Raw genomic sequence first — 24,719 nt, forward strand, 5'->3', positions numbered from 1 at the left:
TCCTGCACTGCAGGTAGATTCTTTATCGTCTGAACCACCAGGGAAGCCCCAAGCTTCAATTAAAAAAAAAAAAAGAATTAGTGGAAACAGCTAATCAGTAAGCATTAGTGGACAGCCAGGAGATGGTCATACCTGCAGAGGTCTCTAAACTAAGAAAAGACTTTAGAAACATTTACACACAAGGCCAGATGAACCTGGAAAAAGATGAGACCGCTATAAGGAATGAAAATGTAAGCAAGAAATAGCTCCACACACTAAAGGAGAAAGAAAAGAGGTCATCAGAGAGAAGAAAGGCAGAAACACACTAACACTAACTAAAAAATATGACAAGATAATGGCCTACTTGAGAATATATAATGATATAAAACTAATTTAAGGAACAATTCAGCAATGGAAGGCTTAAAGAATAAAATTAACTTTATTATATAGAATTTCCAATGTGTAATAGTTTAGCCTTTCAGCTATAAAGTTAATATTCTGAGAATATTTCAAAAGACATTTAATAAAGATACAAGAACAGTAACAACCCTAAAATGGTTTTAAAAGACATCTATTCAATATAGGCAAGAGTGACAAAAATAAAATAAAACATTATGAAGCTATCAATAATGTACTTTAAAAGTCATTCATTTTAGAATATATAATTTAATTTGTATTAATGACAATTTTGAGCCCATACCTGACATATAAAATACATCCTTGGAAATAACTCAACTTTTCCAGGACAAATGTAAAGGAAAAATGCATTCATGTACAATGGTTTAAAACTACAATACCCACAGCCAGTAATCTTGTCACATAAAAACTAAAATGAAATTTCTTTATCTCTTGCCAAGGGCTCATAAATAAAATATTCTGTAGATCAAGTGCCACATCAATGGCATATCTTATCCTGTAGATGGCCTGTTATCAGCTCCATGAAATGTTCATTCCTACACAATTAAGGGACATGTAAGATGTTTCCCCGGAGAAGGCAGTGGCAACCCACTCCAGTACTCTTGCCTGGAAAATCCCATGGATGGAGGAGCCTGGTAGGCCGCAGTCCATGGGGTCGCTAAGAGTCAGACACGACTAAGCAACTTCACTTTCACTTTTCACTTTCATCCACTGGAGAAGGAAATGGCAACCCACTCCAGTGTTCTTGCCTGGAAAATCCCAGGGACGGGGGAGCCTGGTGGGCTGCCGTCTATGGGGTCGCACAGAGTCGGACACGACTGAAGTGACTTAGCAGCAGCAAAATGTTTCCTAGGTGGTGCAGTGGTAAAGAATCTGCCTGCCAATGCAGGAGACACAAGAGACAAAGGTTTGATCCCTGGGTAAGGAAGACCCCCTGGATGAGGAATGGCAAACTGTTACAGTATTCTTGCCTAGAAAATTCCATGGATGGTGGAGCCTGGCAGGCTACAGCCCATTGTTACAAAGAGTCAGAATAACTGAGCACACAAGATGCCAAAACTTAGAGAAATCTAAGTTCAAATTTGAGTTATACTCTAACAATTTTGTGACCCTGTGGATAAGTCATAAATTGCACATGCTGCAGTTTTTCTTACGGATGGGCTCAGAATGCTCATCTGACTAAGTTCTTATAAGAATTAAATGAAATGATGTCTGGAATGTGTATTGTGCTTGGCACAGACTAAACACTGAAAAAAAAAAAAAAACAGTACATTTTAAATGAATAATAGCAATTGTATTCGTTTTATCAGTTTTCCTGGTGGCTTAGATGGTAAAGAATCCACCTGCATTGATGGAGACCTGAGTTCCATCCCTGGGTTGGGACTATCCCCTGAAGGAGGGCATGGCAACCCACTCCAGTATTCTTGCCTGGAGAATCCCATGGACAGAGGAGCCTTGTGGGCTCAAAGGGTCACAAAGGGTAGGACAGGACTGAGACACTAAGCACACACATACTTCAAGCTATGTGTGGACCATATTATGTATTCCTTAGTTTTATATCATGTAAGGGCTTCCCAGGTGGTGCTAATGGTAAAGAACCCACGTGTCAATGCAGGAGACATAAGAGATGTGGTTTGATCCCCAGGTCGGGAAGATCCCCTGTAGGAGAGCACAGCAACCTACTCCAATATTCTTGCCTGGAGAATCCCATGGACAGAGGAGACTGGTGGGCTACATTTCAGGGTCACAAAGAGTCTGACACTACTGAAGCAATTTAGTGCACATGTATGCAACAAACTCAGAGAAGGCAAAGGCACCCCACTCCAGTACTCTTGCCTGGAAAATCCCATGAGCGGAGGAGCCTGGTAGGCTGCAGTCCATGGGGTTCTGAAGAGTTGGACACAACTGAGCGACTTCACTTTCACTTTTCACTTTCATGCATTGGAGAAGGAAACGGCAACCCACTCCAGTGTTCTTACCTGGAGAATCCCAGAGACGGGGGAGCCTGGTGGGCTACTGTCTATGGGTCGCACAGAGTTGGACACGACTGAAGCGACTTAGCAGCAGCAGCAGCAGCATGCAACAAACTATTACAAACTTCAGAGCTTGAAGCAACATCTATTTAGCAAATCTAGCTTGGCACAGTTAGATTCTCTGTTTAGGGTATTCCCTTCCGGATACTCTGGGGAAGGATCAGCTTCCACACTCATTCAAACTTTTGACCAAATTCAGTTCCTTGCAGCTGTAAAATAAAGGTCCCCATTTCCTGCTGGCTGCCATGCCTCATCTCCTAGAGGCTGTCAACATTCCTTGCTGCATGGCCCTTTCCAGCAGTGAAGAATCTCCTTCACATTAAATTCCATTTGTATTTTAAATTATTCCAACTTCTCCGTCTCTGACCATCTCTGACCTCTGGAACCAGATTAAAGGGCTCCCATGATTACATTCAAGGATGAGATTGTTAAATAGCATCACTGACTCACTGGACATGAATTTGAACAAGCTCCAGGAGATAGTGAAAGATAGGGAAGCCTGATGTGCTGTAGTCCATGGGTTTGCAGAGTCAGAAATGACTGAGCAACTGAATTGCTTGATTATGTCAGGCCCTCGCAGATAGCTTCCCTTTATTAAAGCAAAATGCCATATAACAAAACTTAATGATGGGATTGTTGCCTTCATAGTCCCAAGGATTACAAAGGACTTATAAAACAGGCAGCAGGAATTATGGGGACTATCTTAGAATTCTATCTTCCACAGTACTTGTGTTAACAAGTCTTAAAAATTGTCTATTGTATAACACTTTCAATCATTTAAAAGTTATCTTTTTTAAGGTTTGAAGAAATCATATGTAATTATGATTTGAAGCCTAATAGAAATGCCTTAAGTTGTTATTCCGTTAATGTTTAACTACATCTATACCCAGGAGATGCAACATATTTATGGGAGTGTGAATTTCCAAAGAAAAGTCACAAGAATGTAGACTATAGTTAATTTGTCTACTCATGGTTTCTCAGAAACACTGTATTTCCTTGTTTTGTTTTATACTTCTTCATATGTAATCTTGGGATTCCCTGGTGGCTCAGATGGTAAAGTGTCTGCCTGCAATGCGGGAGATCCAGGTTCGATCCCTGGGTCAGGAAGATCCCCTGAAGAAGGAAATGGCAACCCATTCCAGTACTCTTGCCTAAAAAATTCCATGGATGGAGGAGTCTGGTGGGCTACAGTCCATGGGGTTGCAAAGAGTCAGACATGACTGAGTGACTTCGCTTTTGCTTATATGTAATCTTGAAAGCAAGCTTTAATGTAATTCCAATGTGTGACAAAGAATATCATGCCATTCACAGATTATGACAAACTTCTGCAACAAGCTGGAAAGGCACCCCTCAAAAGGAGATGTTTAATCATAGTTAACCTAGGGTAAGTAGTTAAAGATCACCCAATTCCATGAATTCTGTTAGAAAAAAATTACTACTCATTTCTTGTTTTTAAAAGATCTCCCATTTAAATTCATTATTTCCTAAACTGTAAGCAAATCTCCACATTATAACATATTTGCAAGAATCAAAAGGGAGCAGGAAAGTTGGCTGCTGTATGACACGTACTTTTATAGGAACATTACACACATAATTTCCTTTGTTTTTAATCTTCTTAGGAACATTGGTTATTTTATACCTATTTTACCTATGCAGAAACTGAGGTTCAGAAAAGGTAACTAGTATGTACAAACATCAGATTTTTCAGACCAGAATGAAAACCTAGGCTTATCAGACTTGATAAGTTGCTTTAGTTGTGTCTGACTCTTTGCGACCTTATGGACCACAGCCCACCAGGCTCCTCTGTTCATGGGATTCTCCAGGCAAGAGTCATACTGGAGTGGGTTGCCATGCCCTAGTCCAGGGGATCTTCCAAACCCACGGATCGAACTGGCATCTCTTATGTCTCCTGCATTGGCAAGCAGGTTCTTTATCGCTAGCGCCACCTGGGAAGCCCTGGACACACTATACTGCCTGGTAAAATTAACATGGGCCAAAAGATGAAAAGGTAAGTGCATCTAGGAGAACGGGTTCTCGCGTTTTTCAAAGCTGAAATTTATATGACTGATTGCTTCCCTGCATTATTAATTCCACAAATAATCTAAGTGCCAATTTATTATGTATCAAGCAATGCCGAAATGATTGATCTAAACCACATGGTCTTCTTCTGTCACTGTCTTTAGTTATTCTTTAGCATATTAAAAGCAAAAGCTGTGATTCACATCAAGTAAGGGGTAAACCCCATCAGAGAGCCAAAGCTTCTGGCTTCAATTCACCAATGTCCTAAGATATTGTACACTGATTGTATAATCAATGTCCTTTCTGTCCTGTTGTATCTGAACCCAGATCCAATCCAAGGTACCTGTCAAAGTCAAGGTTGACCAAGAAATATGATAATGAAACTCCCCTAATCAAATAAATGTGTGGGATTGCCAGCCATCCCTCACCTTCCAAAGGCATTTAAACTGGGCCCCCAGAGCAGAGATGTTTTCATTGCAATTCACTGCCTCTGTTGGTTTTGGGGTTCTTGATTCCTGATTTATCAGATAAAGGTTCTGGAGAAATATTCATTGGTCAGAATGCACATTGTATCACAAAATAATTATGTGATGAAGGGCAAATAATTGGTCTCTGGCTCTCATTTTCATAATGAGAGAAAAAAAATGGAGATCATCAAATTACTACCTGTAATAATGAGTATTAAAACATAGGTAAGCTGCTTAGCATATTACCTGGTTCATGTTAGATATTATTATTATTGATTCATTACAATCAGGATCATGTTATTATGTTATTAGATAGTTTCTGCAAGACAACTGAACATTTTAAACCATCCATATAAAACTAATGATGGTTTTGCATAATCTCAACATAAAGAGTCAGTTGCTCAGTTGTATTCAGCTCTTTGTGACCCCATGGACTGTAGCCTGCCAGGTTACTCTGTCCATGGAATTCTCCAGGCAAGAATTTTGGAATGGGTTGCCATTCCCTTCTCAAAGGGATCTTCCTGACCCAGGTAACAAACCTGGGTCTCCTGCATTGTGGGCAAATTCTTTACCATCTGAGGCACCAGGGAAGCCCAATCTCAACACAGAAAAATATTTATATTTATGCTACTCAGGCTTATGAAATATATATATATATATTTATATTTTTTAAAAATTTTATTTATTTTAATTGGAGGCTAATTACAATATTGTAGTGGTTTTGCCATACATTGACATGAATCAGCCATGGGTGTACATGTGTTCCCCATCCTGAGCCCCGCTTCCCTATGAAATATATTTTTGTAGTTTTGTTTTTGCTTCTATCACTGGCTCATCAAGTGTTCTCATTTTGGGGTTACAATTCAGTGCTGAATGCCCTACAGACAGTAGAACCTTGGTTCACAATCATCCCACATACAGTCCCCCAATTCAGCAACAGCAAAGGCCACTGAATTAGTCCTTTCACTATATTAAATCCAAGCTCATCCTGACAACTCTAATTCTATGCGTTATTGAATTTAATGTTGAGCACAGCAACTGAACCTATATATCAGTTAATATTGTTTCTGAGAAGAGTGACCCATTTTAAGAAATGCTGGAGGTCAAAATTACTGATATTTAAAGATAAAACTCATTGTTAAATGCCTAAAATGTATACCAGAACCCAAAATAAGGAGCTACCCAAAGTATCGATGTGTCTATGTATTTGTATGTATATGAGCATTGGATTCACAGACAGAGTCACTTGACAGTGAATTCCAGGTATTCTGCCAGGCACTGAGGACATAGTAGCAAACTAGAAAGACAAGGCCTCTGCTCCTCATCCATTTAATTCCACTCTCTCTGGCACAGAGATTGCAGGCTAAGACTTCAAAGATGACCTCCTCTTAAATCCCTGCAATTCAAGCTCTGGCTTTCCAGCCCAAATAGCAAACCTCTTTATGCCTGAGAGTTGGGGAAGAAGGTTTTGAAGGTATATCAAGTCAATCTGTCAAACCAGCATAACAGTTAACTCATAAACACACTAAGCATGTTAACCACAAAACATAGCTCCTGAATTATATCTTAAAATAAAATATGACCTGTATCACCAAGTGGTACATATTATCTGTCACTACTAAATATGAGTGACATCTAAGAAATGGGCACTTGTCCTTAAGAATAGTGTCATTAAGCTGCCAAATATCTCCAGTTCTTCTGCTTCTAATTAAATGTTAGAGTTGTATATCTCTGACCCCATGAAGTTAAACATGTCTATATGCTTTCTTTTGAGCAAAGAATTGAGATGTGATTTTGTGTCACATCTAGGCAGAAACTGTAAGTGACAATTTACTCCTGATCTTTTTCCTGACATGGTGACAAGTAGTATTTTAAATGATGTAGGTCCCTCAGCCTAAGAACCTAAGGGAGGATGAAGTAGGACAGCCCAATCTCTACACACCTGTCCCACCTCAATGGACAGCACTGGGTCATGAACAAGATAAATAAGAAAGAAACAAAACATGTTTTGAGTTGAGTGTTATTACTGAAGCATAAGCTGGTTAATTCAGATTGATACACCTAATAAACAAAAGAACTCTGACACTGTAAACTGAGAGCCAGCTCAGAACAGTGATACACAAAAGCCGTCTTCAAAGTTATTAAGGAATATGCTAGCCAGACTCCTCTGGTGATGGACCAATCTTACTACACGCATTCATTCTCCCTCTTTAACTAAAAGTTTTCAGGTAAAGTCCTATGAAAGAAAACAAGAAGACTAGAAACCTAAAGACAGATAACTCAGTCCAGCATTTGGGCCACTTGCATCAGAATCAAAAACTGTTGATGAAATTCAGATGTGTCTGGGCTCAAACCAAAATTCACTGAATTTTTTAAGATTTTATAAATTTGCATTTAACAAATTCTCCAAATTGAGTCCTTCAGAACCTTCATGAGAAATCTTGGTTTCAGATCAGGGCCTGAGAACTATTAATAATAATATTCAAGTGTGCATTGTTTGACTTGCATAAGGTTTTGCTTTAATTAGAATTAAAATTGATCAGTCTTTAAAATGAAGAAACATCCCATAGAAATTGGTATTTCCAACAACTTGTTAAAAATAACTGGAGTATCCAGCAACTCTAATCACAAATACTTCTATAGCAATAATCATATGAAACTCAACCCTTTTTTTAAAAAAAGTGACAGTTCAGTTCTTCAGTTGTTATGATGCTAACCCATTCTTTTACCTGCTCTACCCAAGAGAAGCATTAAAGTTTTGGTCCTTTTGTTCTGGTTTCCAGAAGCTATGTTATTCATACTGGAGTTTATGTTCTGGGAAGTGGGGAAAAACAGAAAGACACTGAAGAGTGTTAAGCAAAGTGAAAGTGGCTCAGTTGTGTCCAACTCTTTAGGATCCCATGGACTGTAGTCCATGGAATTCTCTAGGTCAGAATATTAGAATGGGTAGCTTTTCTCTTCTCCAGGGGATCTTCCCAACCCGGGGATCGAACTCCGGTCTTCCACATTGAAGGCGGATTCTTTACCAGCTGAGCCACAAGGGAAGCCCAAGAATACTAGAGTGGGTTGTCTATCCCTTCTCCAGCAGATCTTTCCAATCCAGGAATCAAACCAGGGTCTCCTGCATTGCAGGCAGATTCTTTACCACCTGAGCTATCAGGGAAGTCCTAAAGCCCTAAAGTTAAGCAAAAGAATCACATAATCAAATCTAGTTAAAAAGTAAAATCTGCCAATATAGAGAATTGGATAAAGCTAGGTTTATACACTGAAGTATTTTAGAAGACAGCATATCATTTACTTGCCAGGCAGGTAATATGAGTGACATGAGCTGAATGAGATTTCTGGCTATTAATAAATGTAGAAGACACACCTCCTCTAATAGGGGAAGTTGTTACTCAGTTTCAGTTGTTGTCAACAACTCAATTTCTATCTCTGGCATCAGATATTTTGGCCTAGGATCAGCAAATCTGCCATTTTGAAAGAGAAAGAAATCCATGATTTTATTAGAAATGTCATGATTTTTAAAGGTTTTAAGCTAATTATTTCTTTAAAAACAAAATCAAGCTAAGCAATCAGGTTGGTATTTATATATTTGCAGACAGAGACTGAAAGAGAGTAAAGAGAACTTGAAAAATCATTCTGATTTTTAGCTTTCATAGCTTGACAAATGTGGATTACCAATAACCATGCAAGAGAACCACAGGGGGGAAAAAAAGTATTTTCAGGTGGCAAAATTATGAATTTAGTTTTCAGAAGTTTTAGAAATGTATGAAAGGACACAGATCATCACTAGTCTGTTCAACTACTCAACAAATATTATGATTACTATCTACCTTCTAGAAGCCCCACACTAGCACCAGGCTAGAACAACAGACAAGGAGTCATAAATCTCTTATTTAGAGAACTTAGATTCTAATAGGTCAAATGCAGAGTTACAAAAAGTATGTTGATACGATGCCAAGTATAGTAATGGGTGATTAGTTCAACAGAGATGTATGTGTGTGAGGGGATGGCAGTCACATAACAATACTAGAAAGTAAGACATCTAAGCTGGAACATGAAGAAAGGAAAATGCATTCCCAGTAGGTTCAATAGCTTGTTGGGCTAGAGAAAGTGAAATGCATTAAAAAATAAAAACAGAAACAAGGTCAGTGAATCTAAGCCACTTCATGAAAGATGGCATCAAATAGTGAGTGATGAGACCAGAAAAGTGAACAGAGGCCAGAGACTGTAAAGACTGCTACATTAAATGATCTGAACTTGATCCTGAAAGTAGTGAGTGATCATAAAGAGAGTTCATCTGGGCAATAACAAGCAAAATTTACATCAGAAAATAGCATTGGGATGAGACAGAATCTACATATAGGTTAATATCTGTGTCTATGGAATTGAATGAAATTCTTGTGGGAAAATCATAAAGTGAAAAGCAGCAAGAGTTAACAGGGCTGACTCTTGGAGAGCACTCACATTCAAAAAGAGGGACCAAAGACTGAAACAGATGAAAAGGGTGGAGAGACTAAGAATTAGGAAAGAGGAGTGAGTTTCCAGAGCCAGTAGATCACTGATAAACAGAGTAGACAAAGAGGGTGAGCTTGAAGAGATGTGGCCATTTACATCATATATAGAGGGCGTGTCCAGCAATGTTTAGAACACTGGCAAACAAAATTTGGCACACTTGTCACTACCTCACTTGTACCAATCACTTCCTAATCAACCTTGCTCAGCTTTAAGAGAAGCTCTTAGTTGGTATGTTCATGCCCTGGAAGTAGCTAGTTTTATACAAAGTCCTAATTGCTAGCAGTTGAAAGACCAAGCAGCCCTTGTTCTCAGCTGGCCACACTTTTGAGGCCTAGCAGCCTTATTCTGCTAGCTTGTATTCAGGCCCATACTCTGTCTCTCTATTTCTCTACAATGAAGAAAAAATTGGCTTCAGATGTCTGTTCCAAAAACCTTATTTTCTACTCTATTTGACTTGAAACGAGTCACAGAATGATGGAGAGATTCTAGAAGGAAGGGGCGCTGCAGGTTATCAACAAGAGTTCCCTTACTTCCTGTTTTGGAAACTGAGGCACAGAGATAATAACTGGCCTTTTATAAAAATAAAGGGCTTTTCACCTATAAACTAGTGTGTTCATGCTCTTGTACACTTCTTTGCCCTCACAGCCTCTTTCGATCAGAACAAAGGCCCTTCCCCCCCTTTTCATCTTTAAAATTAAAATACCATTAGTTCTTTAAAAACGTGGATCCTCTGGGTTATAATCTGGTTTCTGTCGAGCACTCTAATACAAACCATGATATTTTTAAAAGGAAATAATACATTTCATCTATCCAAAAAGATTCTGAAGCAGCTTAAATAGAATATAAAATAACTGAAAGAGAAAGCTCTATTATTTTTCCATACTTAAGATAGCAAAACATTATTTACTGCAATACTGTATTCAGAATTAGATTAGTTTTACAATCAATTATTTTATAATTTGAATCAGATTGTACAATCTATTATTTACACTGAATTAACTCACAAGCTCTGTGTCAACAGATTCTTTTCCCATACACCTAGCTAACTGCAATATCCAACAAATTTTTTGGAACAGAGTTCAAATATCATCATGGCTTTATCACAAATTGGTTTTAAATTTTAAATATAGAGATAGGGATATATTCTTATTTACATAGAGTGTGACAGAATTAGACTATACTGATAACTGGATGTGCTTAGTCGCTCATTCGTGTCTGATTCTTTGTGATCCTATGGACTGCAGCCAGCCAAGCACCTCTGTCCTTAGGGATTCTCCAGACAAGAATACTAAAGCGGCTTGCCATGCCCTTCTCCAGGGGATTTTCCCAACCCAGGGATCTAACCCAGGTCTCCCACATTGCAGGCGGATTCTTTACCATCGGAGCCACCAGGGAAGATAACTGGATAGAGAAATTGTATTTAACACTATACCTCATACCCACAGACTTTAATGGCCAATCTAGGATCAATATTTACTGGCAATTTTGTATTGATGAATGAATGAATTTATGGCATGAATAGGAATTAATTAAAAGGAATGAATTTATCTATGATTATATGCTGATAAAAAGTAAGGTTTATCATTGCAACCTTTAGAAACATAACTTATGAAGTCCTAATTGGCAGAGTAAACCAGCAACAGTAATAATAAAAAGAATAACTTAACTGATAAAAACTACCATGATATTCTTCTTTCACGTATGTTTTATTATTTTATTCCAATGTGATGGAGCAAAGTTTCTTTTGTTCCAATTAGCATTAAATTCACACTGCTACTGCTAAGTCGCTTCAGTCGTGTCCGACTCTGTGTGACCCCATAGACGGCAGCCCACCAGGCTCCCCCGTCCCTGGGATTCTCCTGGCAAGAACACTGGAGTGGGTTGCCATTTCCTTCTCCGATGCATGAAAGTGAAAAGTGAAAGTGAAGTCGCTCAGTCGTGTTCCAACTCCTAGCGACCCCATGGACTGCAGCCTACTAGGCTCCTCTGTCCATGGGATTTTCCAGGCAAGAGTACTGGAGTGGGGTGCCATTGCCTTCTCACTAGGAAAAGTCATTTGGGATTATGATATCCTGGGCTGATGTCTTCAGACAGAAGTATGTAAAGTGTCACACCACCCTCTCTGAGCACGTGGGGAAAACTGGAAAAATGACAAGCTGCAAAACAATCCCCTAAAGGGAAAGAATTTGATGAAGAGTCACTTTCTGCCCCACTAACCTTCATATCCACTCACTTAAACATGCACCTGAACACTTTTCCTTATCTGTTGATAGATTTTGCTTAACTTCCCAGCTGTTCCCAGGCAGCAGCAACAGCAGCAGAAGTTGCAGCTGCACCCAAAACTGGTAGCAGTCAGATATCTGAGAGTGAAATGTCTCTTACTAGAAGCTGTCCCCAGAAATGACAAAGACTAGATTGGGTGTGGCAGCAGCTAAGGGAGAGTGGCAAAAGAAGGCACATCAGTGTAACAAGAAGATCTGCATCTACACACAAATATCTCCAACCTGAGTCAGCAGCTGAGCCTCACGGGGCTTCTCATCACCCCTGTATTTCACAGATAATAACGTAAATCCTTGGTGACCCTCCCTGCTAAGGCTGAGTCAGACTCTTAGGTTGGTGGCATCCAAAAACAACTCCCAAGAGTTCTTCAGATTATCTGGGAAGCTTGAAAGAATGAAAGTTGAAAGAATTCTGCTACAGAGATGTCTCCTCACTACTTCACCTGCCTGCTGTTCTCCTTTAAGAATTCAGACACTATTATTTGGATTTACATGTTTTAAGAATAACAAGTCAAGTTTTGGTATTTACTCTATTTTAAATGGCAGCATACCATAATAGTAGTACTACTGATCATATGATTCAATGTATGGTTTTCTTGCTAGTTCTCTTTGATCTTATAATTCTGTAATTATTACTAAGGCAAAAGCTAATCAAAATGATAAATGGATACTCAGTTTTAGTTCTCAGTTATCAAGGGATGTTGTTCTCTTAGTAACTAACGCTCTAATGACAACTCCTTTGAAAATAGCTCTACACTCATTCCCATTGCATTACAATATTTTTATCATCTAAACCCATCCCATTCATTCTCTTAAGATTTTAGAGTTTCTCTTTCTCTAGTAGCTGTTGGAAGATTCCTTTGCTATTCTACAAAGCACAATCATCAGCCTCACATTTTTTGCTTCAGTGATTATCCTCTCACATGCCCTAGATAACTAATTAAATCTACCTTCCCATATTCCCCTCTATCCAACCTGAACACCAGCCTTACAATTCCATTTCCTTTTAATTAAGACTTCCTTTCTCTTGGTAGCCAAAACTTCAATCTTCCTTGCAAACCTGGCTGGCCTTTTAGCCCACTATTTCCTTTTTTGAGAAACTGGGGAGGTCCTCTATGCACTCATGCTAACAAAACTGAATTTGTTCCATTTACCCTAATTCTCTGCCTATGGCTGATTTGCTTAATTCTCTTGCAAAAGCTTCATATTATTGAAAAATGTGGACCCTCCAACCTAAATACCTTAGTAGTAACTCAGCATTTTTGCTTCAAAATCCAAAATCTTCTCATGAGAAAATAGGAGTAATGGAAGCCTCACATCATTTTGTAAAACATTTCATGTCGTTTGTCTTCCTCCTCCAAAGCACTCTCCAATTTAAGTCTGGAGTTCTCTTCTGTCTGGGAAAGTTTTTCAAACACACATACCATTCTAAAAGCACCTGATCCTTTCATGTTCTTAATGGAAGTCAAATTCCCTCCAAGTACTTAGTAAAATATTTATGTACCACTACAAAACATAATCTAGACAATGGGTTTGGGAATGTACTTAAGAGGTATTTATAGTTTTTCTCCTTTCTTCAATTTTCCTTAAATTTGAGGTGTAACTCTATTCCTCTACTCGATAGACAAGATCCAATTGTACTATTCATTATATCATATTCCTCAAATATTCACAGAATTTATGAATTACTAACCATCTCCACAAAATAGCTGAAAATAACAGTATTTCCTTTTTGACATATTTTTTCCTGCGGACACTATATCAGAAAAAGAAAACCTTACTTTTGCTTTAGCAGCAGTAATATCCTGACTGAACATTTCCTGTTAAGAATACTGAAATACTTTTATACAGAAAGAATAATGCCACACATACAACTAGGACAATCTTTGTGCTACATTTTGCATTTATTCCCCTAAAAAGGAACTACCATCCTGAATCTTAACAAAGATAATTACAAAAAGAAAGTTCTTATAACAGAGTACTGTATTTTTTAATTTTACATGAAACCATTTCTTATGTTTTTCATGTGCATGTTTTAAATATCTAAATAAAAAGGAATGCAAAAAAATAAAAATTGAAATTCCTGAATTCAATAGAATTCGATAGAAATGAATTCATACTTTTACATATGCTAATTTGTTTAAAAATTATAATAATAACATGTTGCTGCTAAGTCACTTCAGTTGTGTCCAACTCTGTGTGACCCCATAGATGGCAGCCCACCAAATAGAGAGACATCAAATCTACCCTAAAAGTTACTTAAAATGCAAAAGTCAATGGAGAATTTGAGGGAATCTCTATGTATCTTATAAATTGATAACCTTAATATGATAATCTTCTATATGAACTCTCTTAGATTTATATATTAATTTTATTCTTATGATACTTTACTACTAATCATAAGATCTGTACCTTGAGGAATGAGGGTATCGCAAGTTAAAAACAAGTTTCCAGAATTCTGTGTTGGGTCAGTAACATTAAAATTCAAAGAAAATAAACTAAATCCTCATAATATTACAACTCCTGTCATTTTTTTTTAATTTCACAGTTCATGTCTACTTGCTAACTGATTTGCAGCTCAAAACATTAGGATAAGGCAGAACAGTTTAAAAAGAAAACTGAGAAATATCCAGAAGTTTCGACTGGAATTAACACTTACCTTTCTACCTCTAGGAAAGCCACTCTTGCCACAAATACCCTCAGCATCCCTGCTACAGACACAGATCTTACACTTTTCTGTGGCTATCACAATTCTTAGCTTGACAGCAAACATATCAGAAATCTCTCTTCTCTGTATGAGAAGACTTACAGTCCAATAAAGAAAAACATAGGGTGATTATTCAATGTTCTTAAAAAGGAAAGAATAAAGAAACCAACGTTAAGAGACTCAAAAGGCATAAAGAGCCAAAATAAGATGTGATATATTTCTGCAGAGACTTGGTCCTCTTTGCCATAGTACTGAACGTTTCCAGTATTTCCAGCAGGACCCAGCAAACTGTTGGCCCTTGGTAAGAAACAATGGAATGAATGAACTATGCCCACAGAGACAGAACTTGGCTAACTCCAGTTGTACAAGTAGAAGTGATTTCTTCTCTAAATTTTAATAGCATTTTCTGATAATGGAACATGTATTTACTGTTTCAAGTTATTTTGAGAATCACACTGTACCTACCTTATCAGCCCTCCAAGGGATTTCAATTTGCTAACATCTGCTGGATCATCAAAAAAGCAACCATCTACTTCTGCTTTATTGACCATGCCAAAAGCCTTTGACTGCGTGGATCACAACAAACTGGAAAATTCTTAAAGAGATGGGAATATCAGACCCCCTGACCTGCCTCCTGAGAAATCTGTATGCAGGTCAAGAAGCAACAATTAGAACTGGACATGAAACAACAGACTGGTTCCAAATCGGGAAAGGAGTACATCAAGGCTGTATATTGTTACCTTGCTTATTTAACCTATATGCAGAGTACATCATGAGAAACGCTGGGCTGGATGAACCACATGGTGGAATCTAGATTGCTGGGAGAAATAGCAATAACCTCAGATATGCAGATGACACCACACTTAAGGTAGAAAGCGAAGAAGAACTAAAGAGCCTCTTGAAGAAAGTGAAAGAGGAGAGTGAAAAAGTTGGCTTAAAACTCAACATTCAGAAAACTAAGATCATGGCATCTGGTCCCATCACTTCATGGCATGGGGAATAGATGGGGAAACAGTAGAAACAGTGACAGACTTTATTTTGGAGGGCTCCAAAATCACTGCAGATGGTGACTGCAGCCATGAAATTAAAAGACTTGCTCCTTGGAAGAAAAGCTATGACCAACCTAGACAGAGTATTAAAAAGCAGAGACATTATTTTGCCAACAAAGGTCCATCTAGTCAAGGCTATGGTTTTTCCATTAGTCATAAATGGATGTGAGAGTTGGACTATAAAGAAAGCTGAACACCAAAGAAGTGATGCTTTTGAACTGTGGTGTTGGAGAAGACTCGTGACAATCCCTTGGACAGCAAGCAGATCCAAATGTCCATCCTAAAGGAAATCAGTCCTGAATATTCATTGGAAGGACTGATGCTAAAGCTGAAACTCCAATATTTTGGCCACCTGATACGAAGAACTGACTCATTTGAAAAGAACCTGATGCTGGGGAAGATTGAAGGTTGGAAGAGAAGGGGATGACAGAAGATGAGATGGTTGGATGGCATCACCAACGCCACGGACAGTACTTTGAGTAAGCTCAGGGAGTTGGTGACAGACAGAGAAGCCTGGAGTGCTGCAGTCCATGGGGTCGCAACGAGTCAGACACGACTGAGTGACTGAACTGAATTGAAGGGATTTTATCCCCTGGAGACCAACACTACACCTTGTACATCTTTATATCCTGCAGATTGTCTGGCATGTCATAAGTCTTCAACACACGCGTTAGGGAGCAAACTAATTTCATTTGTCTCTTTTCACATTAACACATTGAGAAATAATGAACTGCTAACTAGCCAAGCTGTTCACTTGGCCACCTCCACCGCCAATATAGATTTCCACAACATGATTGAGCTGTATCAATCAAAAAACAACACTAACACAAATGGATCAGTCCTGCCTATGGTCCAATTTATCCATGTGCATTTAGGGGTGAAAGAGTGAAAAACACTGATTGCACCTGAGCGTAAAAGCTGGTGAGAAAACAACACATTGAGCGAGGCATACTTGTGCCTGAAAGAACAAAAATAACAATCCCTCAAAATTATGATTAAGGGCAATGCCTTTCTAGCTGCAGTGGCTGAAAGAAGCTGCTATTAACCAAAACCATTTAAGGTGAAAACAAGGCTTTAGTGTTAGTTCAGTAAAACGGAGAAAGTAGTCTCTGGGTCACTCACTTCAGTGATGCTGCCTTGAATTTTGTAGGAGATGCTGTTTGGGAAGAAAGTGCCACCATCCAATCTAATGCAACCCATTACTGCCATGCACTCACTCAGTCTACCTTTCCTATAAAATAATCACAATATATATATATAGTTAGAGCAAAATACTGAGAAAGAGTTCTACAGAACCTCATTCTAACCATTTCTGAAGAAACCTGTCTTAGCCCCAGTCCCTGACAGGGAGTGGGCAAGCAACACACAGCTTTAGAGTGAGGGTGTACAGATACTCAAAGATGTTTCTTAGTCTGCTTCAAAATATTAAAAAGAATCCAAAAGTCTGCATATTACATTACCATGTGTCTAGTTTAAGTTAGCATACACAATTTCTATGCAGAAGGGTGAGTACAGGCCCTATCCAAAGCTGAAGAAACTGATTTTGAAAGTCATGTCCAGAGTTTCCAGCCTCCCAAACAACATCCTGAAGAACTGAAGCTTGCAAACTGTGGTGCTGGAGAAGACTCCTGAGAGTCCCTTGATGAGCAAGGAGATCAAACCAGTCAATCCTAAAGGAAGTCAACCCTGAGTATTCACTGGAGAGACTGATGCTGAAGCTGAAGCTCCAATACTTGGGCCACCTGATGTGAAGAGCTGACTCACTGGAAAAGACCCTGATGCTGGGAAAGATTGAAGGCAGGAGAAGGGACAGCAGAGGAGGAGATGGTTAGATAGCATCACTGACTTAATGGACATGAATTTGAGCAAACTCTCAGAGATAGTGAAGGACAGAGTAGACTGGCATGCTGTCCATAGGGTCACAAAAAGTTAGATATGACTTAGCGAATGAAAAACAACAAAACAGCATCCTACTTCAGGGAGCTGGTATCTTTCTGTGTTCTATGCTTCATGCCTCCCACAAAATAATTTTCAGTAAAGAAGAAATGAAAAATAACTTGATTTCTATCATTTATAGATTTATCCAAAGCTACTCACACACTTTCCAGGTGGCTCAGATGGTAAAGGATCTGCCTGCAATGTGGGTGGGAGACCTGGGTTTGATCCCTTGGTTGAGAAGATCCCCTGGAGAAAAGCATGGCAACCCATTCCAGTAGTCTTGCCTGGAGAATCCCATAGACAGAGGAGCCTGGTGGGCTGCAGTCCATGGGGTTGCAAAGAGTCAGACATGACTGAGCAACTAACACTTTACTTACAAATTTACACACTTAGGTGAAGCCATCCCAATTTATTTTCATTTTATCATTCTTGAATTAATCAAACACAATGTCTCCTGTAACTCTGAGCCAAACTTAAGTGGGTGGAGAAGATCTGGTGGCAGAGAGTGAAAGAGGCTTTAAAATCATCTTACGGCTGAGAAGGTTATCCTACTCTAGCAACTCTGGGGGACCTCAGAAGGCTGAGTCAGGAGAGAGGGGAGGCTGGATGCTCCACTGACTCATGCCTCTTCCAGAACATCAGCCCCATCACAGCTGCCCAACGAGGAGGAGATGCTGAATATCATAGCTTTCAAGCAGAGGCCTGATACAAGAAGCTTGCCCTGCCTCCACCTGAGACAAGAACTTCTCAAAGGCTCAATTCCTTCCTGTCTGCCCAGCTTGTCCCCTCCCCACTTCAATTCCAGATCATTTTCAGTGTGCTATCTCCTAATGTCTCCACCATCCCTCACCCCTTAAGATGCTGTTAAACATCAGGCATGCACTCTGAGCTGCAACACCCAGAGCTTATGCCATTCAAGTTCCTGACACATCCCAGCCTAGGATCGTGGACATGCTCTCAGTTTTATGCCCCTAAAACCATCATCTGCATCATACAGTGAAGTCATTTTATAAATATAATTTTGCTCTTACAGGAAAATTCATTATCATGAACTGATGATGTCTAATTGATACATGTCATGACAACATGATATATTTCCTTTTGTGACTGGTTTTGTTTTCAAGTTTCTGTACATATATTAATACAAAGGTATGCTCCAAAATGAAACTAACAGCATAAAAAAAAACACAAAAAATACATCCTTTCTTTAATATTGGGTTATATGTGCCACACATTTATCCTTTTTTATAAGTTTCAGTTTTTATAAATTAAGGGAAATACTGATTGATGGCCTCTATTGCATTCATACTAGAAGTAGAACCAACAATGACAGGAATATCTACAAGTATTGAGTTCCTACTCTGTCAGACACTCCAAAAAAGGTTACATTAAATCCTTAACAAACCAATAAGTCAGATACATTTTACAAATACAGAAACCAAAGCAAAGGGAGGTTGAGTGGAAAGTTTTGTAGTTAATATAGTGTGGCAACAGAATTCAAATTCAAAGATGTTGCTATTCAGAGGTACTGATCCTAAACCATTTCTTCACAAAGTAATATTATGCAATGTTGAAATCATACTCTCTCTTAGGTTCTGCGAGAGACCAGACTTTTTTTGTACTAATTTTTGTCCAATGAATATCTTATGTTTTAGTTTCATAAATCCGAGAGTAGTAAAATGCATAGAAACATCCATCTCTCTACAGCTGGAGGAAAAATATCCAAGAGTGAAGTTGGAACCTGACACTCAGATCCTAACTGTATAATCTGACATCATGTTCTTCATGGCCTTAGCATAAAGCTTCTTCAAGTTTTTAGAAGACAAAACAAAGCACTAGAGAAGAGATTCTATCTAGACAAGCTCCTTAAAAGAGCTTATCAAAATGCAGTTAAGCACATGGTACTCAATCTAGATTTCCCAGACTGAATCTATAATTTAGATGCCAAGCTTTGTCATTTCTAATAGTTGTCACTGTTGAGCACCGTCAATGTTAGCTGTCATAAATATATGAGGCCTGTCTAAACATCCATCTTCTTAGTGACCCTATAAACATGGCCAAAAAAGAAAAAAAATGTTGCTCCTTTGATTCAGCTACCAATTTGAAAGCCTCTTATGGAATGTGAAAACTCATAGGTGGTACCCAAGTTGTTAGCTCCAATGAGTAAAATGAAGATAAAAGGAAAAACTGATTCAGTGGTTAGTTTTAGCTAGTCTGAATATATGGTCTTGATAGATATGTTTCCAGATTTACAATAAAGTATGCCAACCAAGGGGCTTCCCTGATAGCTCAGTTAGTAAAGGATCCACCTGCAATGCAAGAGACCCCAGTTCAATTCCTGGGACAGGAAGATCCACTGGAGAAGGGATAGGCTACCCAATCCAGTATTCTTGGGCTTCCCTTGTGACTCAGCTGGTAAAGGATCCGCCTGCAATATGGGAGACTTGGGTTCAATCTCTGTGTTGGGAAGATCCCCTGGAGAAGGGAAAGGCTACCCACTCCAGTATTCTAGACTAGAGAATTCCATGAACTGTATAGTCCATGGAGTCGCAAAGAGTTGGACACAACAGAATGACTTTCACTTTCACTTTCAAGCCAACCAAGATCTACCAATATTTTCTTCCTCTGTTTTCAAGGATACTACCTTCTAAGATGACATTCTCCTTGAAGAACTCTCCTCTCTTATTCCTAACAACACTAATAGCTATCAATTGTACCCCACATCATATTTTCTTAAAATTTTTTAATTTAGTTGAACCGTGCCATTATCCCTGTGACATATATAGGCTAAGTAGACTCTCTCCTCCAATTTCACAGATGAGTAGATTAAGTCACAGATGGGATTAGTGAAGTCACAGATGGGATTAATAAATCATCCAAAGACACACAGGTGGTTCAAAGCAGAATCATAATTAACATAAGGCAAGAGCTGGAATAACTGGTGTAGTAATTGTTTCTATTCAACAAAAAGTCAACCTAATATGCTGATGCTGACAATGAAAGACCAGTAAGGTAAGGAAATAAAACTGTTCAGATGATTTTAAGGATAAGGTAAGTTCTATAGTTTATTCTTTTCATGAAAGTATACTAAATAAAAGAATAAAATTAAAATTCATTCAAGAAATATTTAATTCCACACTTTCTATGTTTCAGGCACTGATATAGATGCTTGAGGACCAGATAATAAAACTGGTCGAAACTCCTACCTTCATTGGCCTGAATTCTGGCAAAAGAGACAAAATAAGCAATTAACATAATGATTAAAAAATTATCTTGTGTATTAAAAAATAATAAGAGCCAAATTTAAAAAGGGAAAAAAAATACTGAAACTGAGTAAGAAGGATCAGAATTGCTAGAGGATTAACATGTTATAGTATTTATTTTATTGGTCAGAGTAGGCCTTATTGAGAAGGTGAGATCAACGGATACCCAAGGCAGAGGAAATAGGGGAAAAGCTACAAGGAATATGCTGGTGTCTTCATGGAACAGAAAAGATGCCAATGTGACTATAGTAGTCTTAGCAAGAAGGAGAGTGGTGTGAGGAGAGGCAAAAAATAGGAAGACAGATCATGCAGGGCCTTGGAGGCCATCAAAAGACATTTGTGTATTATTTTGACTGAAGTAGAAACCATTGCAGGATTTTGAGCAGCTGAGTAATGTCTTTGGACCTACAGGTTAAAGAGGAACCATAGTTCTGTACAACTTAAATGTTTATAGTGCTAGATGTAAATTATACCTAAATAAAACTGGAAGAAGAAAAAGATTAATTAATCTGCCTGCATAAATCTGCCTGCAATGTAAGAGATCCAGGTTTGATCCCTAGGTCGGGAAGATCCCCTAGAGAAGGAAATGGCAACCTACTCCGGTATTCTTGCCTGGAAAATTCCATGGACAGAGAAGCCTGACTATAGAAGTCTATAGAGTCAAAAGAAGTCAGACATGACTGAGCATCTAACATTTCACTTCATAATTGATTATTAAATATCTTAAAATTTTATCATTCAATATATTGTACAACTTTCATCATGTATGTAAGTCCCAAACTGATTTCTCTTTCCTATATACTCATTTACACTTCATTACTAAGGAAATATAATAATAATTGAGTTTAATTATCCAGATTACTCATCAATATAGAGATGTTCAGTTTGAAATATTGACTCAAACCCATTCCCTCCTTATTATTAATTTCTGAGACATAATGATACAAATAATTTCCCAGAACTTTTTATTTGAAATAACATATGGATGTTCAGGCTACGAATTTTGAACAGAGAGGAAACCACAATAATAACTGAAATTTACAACACTGTATTTACTAAGGTTTTGAAAACCTTCCAGTTATTATGTATTAACTCTCTACTATAGGCCAGTCATGGCTAAATCCTTTGCATATATCATTATAATTAATAATCATCAAAAACCCTAATAATAATCATTGTAATCCCATTTTATAGACAACAGATGTGTCCCCAGAGAGATGAAGTACTGAAAGGTCACAGGACTGCTCAGTACCCGAGCTGAGAATTTACCTAAAATCTCCGCAGTTTAAAGTTTGTTCTCTTCACCAAAACACACCACCTTCCTGCAGCATGATGCTCAACATATACCCTCAACATTCCCAACTCAAAAGGTCAGCCAGATGTGAGTAATCCCATTTTACAGATGATTAACTGGTCACAGAAAAGTTAATCAAGCAATCAACATTTATTTTATGTCTACCATATGCAAATCAATATTTAGTTCCTGAGAGTGCAGAGGATTTATGATACAATATCTTGCCTCAATAAGTTTACAATCTTGTTAAGGTAACAAGAGACACATAAAAAGATAATAAATAATCCAAGATAGCACATAATAAGTACCAAATGAGATACAGAGCCAACGACTGCTAAAGAAATTCAGCAGAGAGAAAATTGAATCTGGGTGTTTCAATTCAATCAAGGGTGCTACTCAAAAGGACCCGTGTTGAGGTGGTCATCACAGGAAAAGTTTAGTTCAGCAGAAAGGAGGAGGAAGAATGATTCCTCGGAGGAATTATTCCCCAGAAAGAGTTAATATGATCAAACGCCAAGGGTGTGTTAATCGCTCAGTTGTGTCCAACTCTCTGCAACCCCATGGACTGTAGCCTGCCAGGTTCCTCTGTCCATGAAATTCTCCAGGCAAGAATATTGGAGTGGGTTGCCATTTCCTTTTCCAGGGGATCTTCTCCACCCAGGGATGGAACCTGGGTCTCCTGCATTGCAGGTAGATGCTTTACCTTCTGAGCTACCAGGGAAGCCAGCCAAGGGAGATGTGAATGGATTATCAAGAGAAATGGATAGATGTGTTTGAAGTGCAGGATGCATGAGTGACAAAGTAAAAATGAAGCCAGAGAAGTAAACTGTAAAAGTTTTGATTGTCAAAGTAGGAACCTATGGAAGTAGCAAAGGAATTGATTGAGTTTAAATGCTAGTACCTGGCATTTGCTTTGGTATACACTTTTATTTATGTAATCCTTTCAACAAACCTATAATACAGAAAGTAAATATATCATGTCATTGTAAACAGAAGGAAACAGGCCAAGGATGGTTTTAAGTGTGAAGATGGAGCAGGAATTCTAATCTAGATCAATGTGCATGCAAGGACTATACTCCTTCCACTTCCTCTTCATCATTGTCTACAGAAAGCAATGGGGAGCTATAAAAGGCATTTGATCAAGATGAGAGGGGCTTCCCTGGTTGCTAGCTGGTAAAGAGTCCGCCTGCAATGCAGGTGACCCTGGTTCAGTTCCTGAGTTGGGAAGATCCTCTGAAGAAGGGATAGGCTACCCACTCAAGTATTCTTGGGCTTCCCCAGTAAGAATCCTCCTGCAACGCGGAAGACCTGGGTTCAATCCCTGGGTTGGGAAGATCCCCTGGAGGAGGGCATAGCAACCCACTCCAGTCTTCTTACCTGGAGAATCTCCATGGACAGAGGAGCCTGGAGGGCTATAGTCCATGGGGTCACAAAAAGTTGAGCATGACTGAGTGACTATGTAGGCAAGACAAGAGGGTAATATATGAAAAGTATTGACTAACAGAAGACTAATGTGACTGTGAAATATTAGCACAAGTCCAATGTCAGAGAAGGACTGGGGAAGGAAGTCACCAGGCAAGAAGCTGACAACCCACTTCGTCTACTGCATTAACCTACAGAATGAGTGACAAGGATTTCTATTCAAATGCTGCTAATGGAAGTAAAAAGAATGGAAGAGGTATTTAAAAAGAAATATGAAGAGATAAATGGCAATGTCCATGTCCTTTAACAGGTAGTTTTTATGTTCCAACTACACACTGATAGTATAAATATTTCTCCTACAAACTCACAGACAAAATCCAAGATCTAGCTCAAATATTTTAAGTTTTTTTGACAGCACATGATTTATTTAAAAATAATAAAATCTATACCTTGGAAAACATATCTGCCTTAGTGCAATCTACCTCTCAAACCACCATCATAAACTATGACAGCCTCATGCTAGGCACACGTCTATTGTATGAATTTGACATTAGCTCCTTGCTATATATATTAACATGGACAGTAATGCCTTATATTCATGGTCATTAGGCATGTTAATTACTAAGGAAATACTTTTTTCTATTAGTTTTTACTTTTAATAGACTAAGTGTATATTAAACAATTGAATTCTCTCTGAGAGACAGAACACACCGTACTTCTGATGTTATTCCTTCCCAGCACTTCCCTCTTAAAATGCAAGGTACCACTCAGGATTCAAGTCCAAAACTAGTAGCAATTAAATGGCATATTACTTAGAACAACTTGAATCTTTTCCAACTATTCTGACTCCTGGGCAATGACTGTATGATTTATACAATTGCCAAATATGTATAGAATTAACCATCTTTTATATTTTTCAAAGACAATATTGACATGGACATCCAGGTATTTAGTCACTACACATCTCTTCAAGCAATTTAAAAAGGCAAAGTTGCCAAATGGGTAATAATCAGGCTAACTATATAAATCTTTGGTCAGTACTAAGCATTCAGCTAATTTGTCTTAATTTTGAATTAGTTATTAAACTGAATATCCTAATCAGTATAACATACACTTGATAAATGTGTGCATTCATATATCTGCACACATATATGTGTGTATATATATATATATAGAACTGATGAGTAACACTATTTTAACCCAGAATTCTTTTAGGAATTACACATCTATCCTATTTACACCTAATATCCTTAGTATCATCCAACTATGCTAAAGGATAATTAAAAATTAACATATTAGCCAAGCTTAATTTCCTTTACCTGTATAGAAAAAAT

The 24,719-nt window shown here is 38.3% G+C and overlaps 1 protein-coding gene across 1 annotated transcript in view; it reads right to left on the reverse strand.

Moving 5' to 3' along the window:
- Positions 1-24,719, reverse strand: part of GABRA2 (gamma-aminobutyric acid (GABA) A receptor, alpha 2) — a 141,218-nt gene that overhangs the window by 111,990 nt on the left and 4,509 nt on the right. The window lies entirely within an intron of this gene.

Source organism: Bison bison, unplaced genomic scaffold (genome assembly GCF_000754665.1).
Source record: "Bison bison bison isolate TAMUID 2011002044 unplaced genomic scaffold, Bison_UMD1.0 scf7180017864451, whole genome shotgun sequence".
In the NCBI taxonomy this organism is placed as follows: Eukaryota; Metazoa; Chordata; class Mammalia; order Artiodactyla; family Bovidae; genus Bison; species Bison bison.